Source organism: Fukomys damarensis, unplaced genomic scaffold (genome assembly GCF_012274545.1).
Source record: "Fukomys damarensis isolate Sample0158 unplaced genomic scaffold, DMR_v1.0_HiC HiC_scaffold_16, whole genome shotgun sequence".
NCBI classification, from domain to species: domain Eukaryota; kingdom Metazoa; phylum Chordata; class Mammalia; order Rodentia; family Bathyergidae; genus Fukomys; species Fukomys damarensis.
This window is the reverse complement of record NW_022900928.1, coordinates 98,368,706-98,377,176: the sequence shown is the minus strand read 5'-3', so window position 1 is coordinate 98,377,176 and position 8,471 is coordinate 98,368,706.

Here is an 8,471-nt window from a genome sequence, read left to right as displayed (position 1 = left end):
TGATGTTATTACTTGTGAATTAATTAGAATTAAATGATTTATCTCCTAAAATAAATATATAAATATTGTATGTCACATTATTTATTAGAATGTTGTAATAACAAAAAACTAGAAGCAATTATATGTCCATAAATAAAGAACTAGTAATCCCTATACTCTGTGAGGCTGAGGCAGAAGGATAACAAGTTGGAATCCAGATTGGGCAATTTAGCAACTTAGTGAGACTCTTTCAAAAATAAAATACAATAAAGGCTTGAGGCTGTAAGCTCAGTGCAAATGTACTGAGTCAAATCCTCATTATTGGAAGAAATATAGAGGAACCACAAAAATACTTCATTCAAACAATGGGATACTATATAACCACTTGTAAAGAGTGAGAAGATGTATTATTGGGGGAAAGTTAAAACAAAGATACAGAGAGTAATATATAGTATGAAATCTTTTGAACAAAACAACAAATATTTGTACTATAAAAATTAATTAGTCTCTTGATAGCACACAAGCTATTAAAAGAATATTTTCTGAAGCTAGGCATGGTTGTGAGGTAGGAAATTATGGAGTGGCAAAGATGACTAGGGAAGTAGGTGCCAACTGTTAATTTTAAAACCCCAGGACACATGCACAGAACCGTTCCCAAAGCTCTAGCATGAACTTCACACAAGAACTCAAACAGGTTTTCCATAGGATGATCTAGACCTGATGTCAGCCTGAGGAGTGAGTGACACAAAAACATTAAGTTTCTGCCTTTGTGTTCACTCATGCATGGTGGCCCATCCTCACATTGTAGGGTGTCTTTCTTTTTCTACTTTTACTTATCCCAAACTCACTCTGCAGAGTCTGTATCTTTTCCTACTTTTAATAAAACTGTTACCAATTGTTTGTGCTTATTTTGGCCAGTTCTTTGCTCAGGACAAAAAAGAACCTAGAAACCCCCTCCATTTGGGGACTGCAGTACCCACAAACCGAGCAATACTGTCCCACACCTATAATCTCAGTTCTCTGGAGGCTGAAGCAGAAGAATCACAAATTTGAGCCGAGTTTAGGCAACTTAGTACTGCAAAAAACAAACAGGAATTACCTCTGGGATATTGAAGAGTGGCCCTTGAGCTGAGTGTGGTGGTGCATGCCTGTGATTCTTGCATTTGGGAGGCTGAGGCAGGAGTAAACCCTATAAGCTCAATGCCAGCCTGGACTACACAGTGAGTTCAAGGGCAAGACCCTGTCTCAAAATACAAAAAATAATGATTGATGATGATGATGATGATGATGATGATGATGATGATAGTAATAATAATAAAAGAGTAGCAGTTGAAGAAGGGAACTCAAAACTTCTATTTTTCATTATAATTTCCTGTACTAAATGAATTGTTTTGTTTCATTTTGTTTTGGTACCAAGATCAAACACAGGACCTTGTGCTTGTGAGGCAGGTGCAGTGTCAATGAGCTAAATCCCCAGCCCCTAAGTGATTTTTTTAGTATTGTGGCTTTTATACTATGAAATGCAATATTTAAATTGTTAATAATAAAAAGACAAGAAAATCAAAGAGCAAAGGGATAAGGACTTAAGCAATTCCAAATAAAGCAAAAAATCTGTAGAAATGCATAGTAAAATACTTTTTGTATATTTTCCATCTCTGAGCTTAGAAAAGATTTAAAAATTGACATTGGCAAATATTTGATTGGTTGTAGAAAAGAGGCATTCGAGGACATACTGCTGAGACTCTAAAAAAATACAAAAGTTTAAGAGTGAAACAGTTTGGCAATGACTTTAAAAATCTTAACATGCAGGGCTGGGGATTTGGTTCAGTGGTTCCACTGCCTGCCTCAAAAGCGCAAGAGCCCAAATTCAATCCCCGGCACCAAAGAAAAAAGTTTAACATGCAGCCAGTATGGTAGAATGTGCTTGTAATCCCGGCACTCTAGGAGGCTTGAGGCAGGAAAATTACAAGCTTAATCCTAGCCTGATTTATGGAGACCCTGTCTCAGAATTAAACATAAAAATGAAAAGGGGCCATAACTCAGGACAGAGGTTCAAGTCTCAGAATAATAATGATAATAATAACAACAATAATAACAATAACAATAATAAAATGCACATCCTTTAAACTAGAAACTTCACTCCTACGATTTTTTTAAAAAATTAAACAAGGGTTGGGCCAGGTGGTGCTGTGTCCACCTCACAAGCACAAGGCCCTGAGTTTGATCCCCGCTACTGAAAAAAAATTAAACAAAGTATGGAGATTTATTTACAAATGTTTTTGTCACAGTGCTATTTACAGTTGTAGAAAATTTCTAAAACCTCATGATCCACCAATAGGAAATCGGTAGAACTACTACATTTCAAATTTAAATATTTGTCTGAAATAAAGATATTTGCCAGGCATGGTGATGCATGTTTGTATTCCCAGCACTTTGGAGGCTGAGGCAGGAGGATCACTGTGAGTTTGAGGCCAGCGTGGGCTACATAATGAGTTCGAGGCCAGCCTGAACTGCATAATGAGACCTTGCCTCAAAATAAGATTTTTTTTAAAAAAGGATATTTACCTGCATTGTTTATATGGAAAAAAGCTCCATGTTTTATTGTTAGGTTAAAATTCAAGATAGAGACAGGTGCGGTGATACATGCATATCAACCCAGCACTTGGGAGGCTAAGGGAGGAGTATTGAAAGTTAGAGGCCAGCCTGGGATATATAGTGAGGCTCTACCTCAAGAAAAGCCAGATATATCAATATATCACTCTTGTAGGAGCTCATTTTGTATTATATATGTACATGCTTATGTAGATAGAAAGATAGATTAAAATTTAGATTACATTTATAGAACAATCTAGCAAAAGAAATTGACCCTGAATCCAATTAAACTCTGTATACAGCTTCTAGTTTCAACAGAAATATAAAGGCATGAGCACCATGATAAATTATATCCTTAAAATACAGAGTATAAAAATTTCAATAAGTAAAAAGCATCGTTATGAAGGGAGTCAAAGAATTATTGTGGATTGAAAGAAATTTCAGCAATAAATGCACTAAAGGTAATGTGTAGTAGACTTGTTTAGATTGTGGGTTAGGTTGGGTTTTTTGTTTTGTTTTGTTTTGTTTTGTTTTTTTGTTTTTTCTTTTTTTTTTTTTGGTACCGAGGATTGAACTCAGTTCCTTGCATTGTCTGAGGCAGACAATGGAACCACTGAGCTAATTCCCCAGCCCTTGGATTGTGGTTTAACTGCTATAACACAAGCTGGGTATCAGAGGATCTTAAGAAATTAACATTCCTTGGTCAGATGTAAATCACAATGGAGGGTGTGTGTGTGTGTGTGTGTGTGTGTGTGTAATATGCTTATCCCTCTGGTGTACACACAGAATTATGTGTGGATGAAATGCTGCAATATACTATAAAATAATACAACAACAACCAAAAAGAAAGTGGCGAAGAGAATATATGGGAAAGATTTTTAAAATACTGATTTTTTGGGTGGCCAGGGATTTAGCTCAGTGGTACCACTGCCTGCCTCAAAAGCACAAGATCCCAAATTCAATCCCAAGTACCTCCCAAAAAATTAATATTTTAATATTGATTTAATCTCACTGTGTTAGTCCAGTCTGCCTTTGAGCTCACAGTGATCCTCCTGCTTCAGCCTCCTGAGTGCTATCATTACAGATGTGGCTGGCAGGCCCAAGTAAAATATTGATCATTTTTGAAGACAGATGATGGAAATGCGAGTCTACGCAACATTATTTCCTTCATTTTGAAGTACATCTGAAAGCTGCAAAAGAAGAAATGTTATTAAAGATATAAATAATTGGAAAAAAAATCACCAGCATATTTGCAATAATTATCTCTATCTGATGAAACTAGGAATGATATGTTGCTGTAATTTTTGCTCGCTTGTAGAGTCAAATCATCAGTGAATATATTTGTAGAACAAAAGTGAGGTTGAATAGCAAAATTCTTTTTTTCTTTTTTCATTTTGAGATAGGGTCTCACTCCTCCTCCCTCAGCCTCCCAAGTGCTGGGATGGCCTCCCAAGGCATGCAACACCATGCCCACAACCAAAATTCCAATTTCTGACCCAATCTCTTCCCATTCCATTTTGCTTGATGCTCCTTCCCCTTCCCTTTCCTCTCCCTCTCCCCCTCCTCCCCTTCCTCCCTCTCCCTCTCCCTATCTCCTGGAAATTTTGCCTCATTAGTCTCCTCCAGACTCTTTTTATGAGACAGTATTTCACTATGTAGCCCAGGTTGGCCCTGAATTTATGGCAATCCTCTTGCCCCAGCCTCCCGGGTTCTGGGATTACAAACATGCACCACTTCAACTAACAGCCTTTAAACCCTCCCATTTTTCTGAATATTTTCCCACCACTGTCACTTCTCTCAGTCCAGACAGTATTTAGTCCATCAGCCCCTCATGTTCAGTGCCAACAATTTCTCTGCATTGCTTCTGATGTAGAAGATTAGGGTGAGGCAAAGCTGGATGGGAAAGTACACATGACCTTCTAATTACAAGATCCCAGACACATGCATAGAGCAATATCCAAAGCCCTACACATGGACTTCTTGAGAGAAATCCAACAGGTTCTCAATGGGAGGCTTAGATCTGATGTCAGCCTGAGGAGTGGAATCCCAGCACTGCCTCTCAGGACCCAGATGTAGACGTACTCATGGGATTCCTCAAGATTTGGATAGTATAAAAGACACAAATACCAAGAAGAATGAGCTATCATGACTTTCTTCACACTATCTTTCCCTGCTTTCTCCAACGTGTTCTTTTTTTTGTTTGCTAGTTTTTTGTTTTGTTGTTTTGTTTTGTTTTGGTGGGGTTGGTACTGGGGATCAAACTTGGGACCTTGCACTTGTGAGACAAGCAGCAGCACCACTGAGCTAAATCCCTGGCCCTCCAGAGTCTTCTTTTATTGCTTTTTCCTCTTACCCTGCCCAACATCACTCTGCAGAGCCAGTTTCTCCTTCATTCTTCACTTTTACTTTCTCAAATAAACTTGGCTCATTGCTTTTTTGTTCTGTTCTGTTTCGTTTTGTTTTGTTTTGTTTGTACTAGGCAACAAACTCGAGTCCTTGTGCTTGCAAGGCAGACAGCAGAACCATTGAGCTAAATCCCCAGCCCTCATTGCTTTTTGCTCATTTTGTTCAATTTTTTATTTGAGATGAGAAGAGCTATCTGAGTACATTTTGGTATAGCGAGGATATAACACACACATCTGGCAAAACCCTAGCCCTTGCATCCATCTAACTGATAATGAGAACTTCTGTAAATAGTCTGAAACCTACAAAATGTTAAAAAAAAATTATGAAATAACCACTGCCTTTGGCTTCTGTAATTTAATTTGCTTTGCTTGTTTAACAAAAACAACCCCGAGGGCACCCTCTACTGCGGGCTGCATCTGCCATCTTTAGCACCAGAGGGTCTTCTCAGCCGCACCCTCTCCTGTAGGCTGCATCCACCATCTTCAGTGCCAGAGGGTCTTCTCGGCCACACCCTCCCCAGCGGAGTTCCCACCATCTTCAGGGCCAAAGGGTCTTCTTGGCCGGGCCCTCCCCTGCTGGTACCACTGCTGCCATCTTCAGCGCTAGAAAGGTAGCCACGCAGGCACACCCGAACCACCCCCTTACCTTCCCCCTCGCACTTTTAGACCTCTGGATTGTACCAGTCTTTGGACCTATTCTATAGAGGCAGAGGTGGTCATAAAGAGTATTTTCTGGCACTTTCAACTTTGAACATCTTTAAAGAAGTGGTGGGGGAAACCTATAGTAGATCTGAGTGGAGTTCAGGCCTTTAGGAGGTCGGGGAACTCAGTCTGGGCCTTGCAGCCCAAGCTCAGTCTGCTTTGTGGGGTTCTGCCACCAGCTAGCTGAGGTCAGGGGACTCGGCTCTGCAAATGGCAGCACATATTGTATATTATGACAGCAGTGATATAGTCTGAAAGAGGCCCTTCAAACTCATTTTTGTTTCTTTTTCCCATCCTACTCTGCAAATTCTTTTTCTTTCTTTTTGTTTTCTTTCTCTAACTCAGTCTCTTATTCCACTATAGTATCCCTCATCTCTCTTTTTGTTTTTGCTCTTGTCCTAATTCAGATTTCTTTTATTATTTTTTTCCTCTTTTCTTTATATTCTTTTTTTATGTTATTCTACCTCACTCAAGGATTACTATATTTCTATTTTGTTTGTTCTTTTTGAATTTAACAATTTCCTGATGATTGTCTGGTCATTCTATGTCTTTTGGCTTCATATGAAACCTTCTCTAATTCTTATACTTATCTACTCCTCTTATCTTAACTTTGTTTTAAACCCCCATTGTAAATGGTAAATATCCTTATTGAAAAGTTTATTTACTGTAAGCATATTTTGGATTACTTCTTGATTTTAATTAAATTTACGTGGTTTGAAGGTGACAGTTTAATGACTACCATAAGTGGTCAGTTTGCAAATTGTGCCTCATTATATTGTGGTGCTGATTGTATCAATTAGGATAAAAGATTGTGATTGATTCAATGAGCTGTTTTCTTCAGTATGATGAAAATGAGAATGTCTATGAGTCATTAGAGACCCATAGGCTGAAGCCCAACTGTAGCAGGAAGATTTAAGTAATAATCTAAAGGTTAAAAACTAAGGATAACCCAACAACAATAGTAAAAATGAGAAAATGCTTAAGCAAGATACAGGGACAAACTTTCAGTTCACCAATAGCAAATAGTGGGGCAAATGAGGATGAAAAGTCTGATAGAGAATCATCAGGACACCCTGAACTCAAAGCACAGGAAGTAACAAAACTGATCAGGCTCTAGAGAAATATAAAACAGAAGTAATTTCCCAAATAATCATAGAGATGACAAGCAAAATGAAAGTTATAATTCGTGACTCTAGAACAGAAACTGAGAGGAAAATAGATGAGCTCAGGTTCATGATTGTGGCGGTCCAGCCATCACAACGCTAACATGCCTGAGTTGGGGAGTGAGGATTGAGAAAGGAAAGAACACTCAAGCCTGAGTGGAGACCAAGGGAAGTCTGATTTACTTCACAGAAACAGCTCCTTTTATAGGTTCACATCAACAGGAAGCACCAAGCAACTACTTGTATCTTTTATGCAAAGACCGGATTTTCTAACTCTTTGCAAAGAACATCAGATCTATGGCTGTCTCTTTGAGTTTCTTCCATTGCAGCAACAAGTTTAACAAGCAGAATCCTAGAATGTTACAGATTGTATCAATGCCTTGAGTGTAGAGGTGAAGAAGTTTCCTTTTAAATGTCAAACTCCTAGAGGGCCATGGCGGTCTCCCACACATGACAGAAGCCATGAATGCCCAGCATAAGAAAGAATTGGAAACAATAAATGCCCAATACCAGAAAGAAATAGAATCCATAGGACAGATTCAAACAGATATCCAGGAGATTACAAACTCCATTGAGAGTGTTCACAAAAGAAAAAAAGAGTCCGAAGATAGAATCTCAGACATAGAAGATAAAATTGCAGTCAGTGACCGTGAAAAGAGAGGTCTCTTAAAAACAGTAGGGGGTCATGAGAAATTGATACAACAACTCTTAGATGATACTAAGAAGAATAACATACGATTGATAGGAATTCAAGAAGTAGTAGGAGAAAATGTAAATGACTTTAAAAAGCTGTTCACAGAATTAATTTTAGAAAACTTCCCAAATAGAGGGGAAGAATTTGACATACAGATAAGTGAGGCATATAGGACTCCAACTAGTCATGATTAAAAAAATCTATACCTAGACGTATAATAATCAAGATCCCAGAAACCCAACAGAAGAACAAAGTACTACAAGCAGTAAGAGACAAGAAACAAATTACATGCAAAGGAAAGCCTATCAGAATTACAGCAGACTTTTCAATACAAACCCCTAGGGCAAGGAGAGCCTGGAATGAGATATTTCAAGTACTAAAAGAAAACAACCTCCAACCTAGACTGATGTATCCTGCAAAACTTTCTTTTAAAATGGATGGGGAAATAAAATATTTCCAGGATAAAGAACACCTGAAAAACTTTATGAATACCAAACCAGCACTACAACGAATTCTAAACAATATCCTAGAAAAAGACAATGAAAGTAACAACACAATGAGGCACAACAGAGCAAATCAAATAGGCAAGCCAAGAAACTAAAAGGAGAAGGCAAAAAAAACATGATAATAATAAGTTAGTACATTTCAGTTATAACCATCAATATTAATGGCCTCAATTCACCAATCAAGAGAAATAGACCAGCAAAATGGATTAAGAAACAAGATCCAATAATATGTTGTATACAAGACACGTCTAGTGTAAAAAGAAGCCCATAGACTGAAACTGAAAGGACCGAAAACTTCATGTAACAGGAGCCGCCCCCCGCAAAAGCAGGGCTCGCAATCTTATTCACAGACAAAGTAAATTTCAAACTTAAACTGATTGAAAGAGACAAAGAAGATCACTACATCCTTGTGAAGGGAACTTCAAGAGGA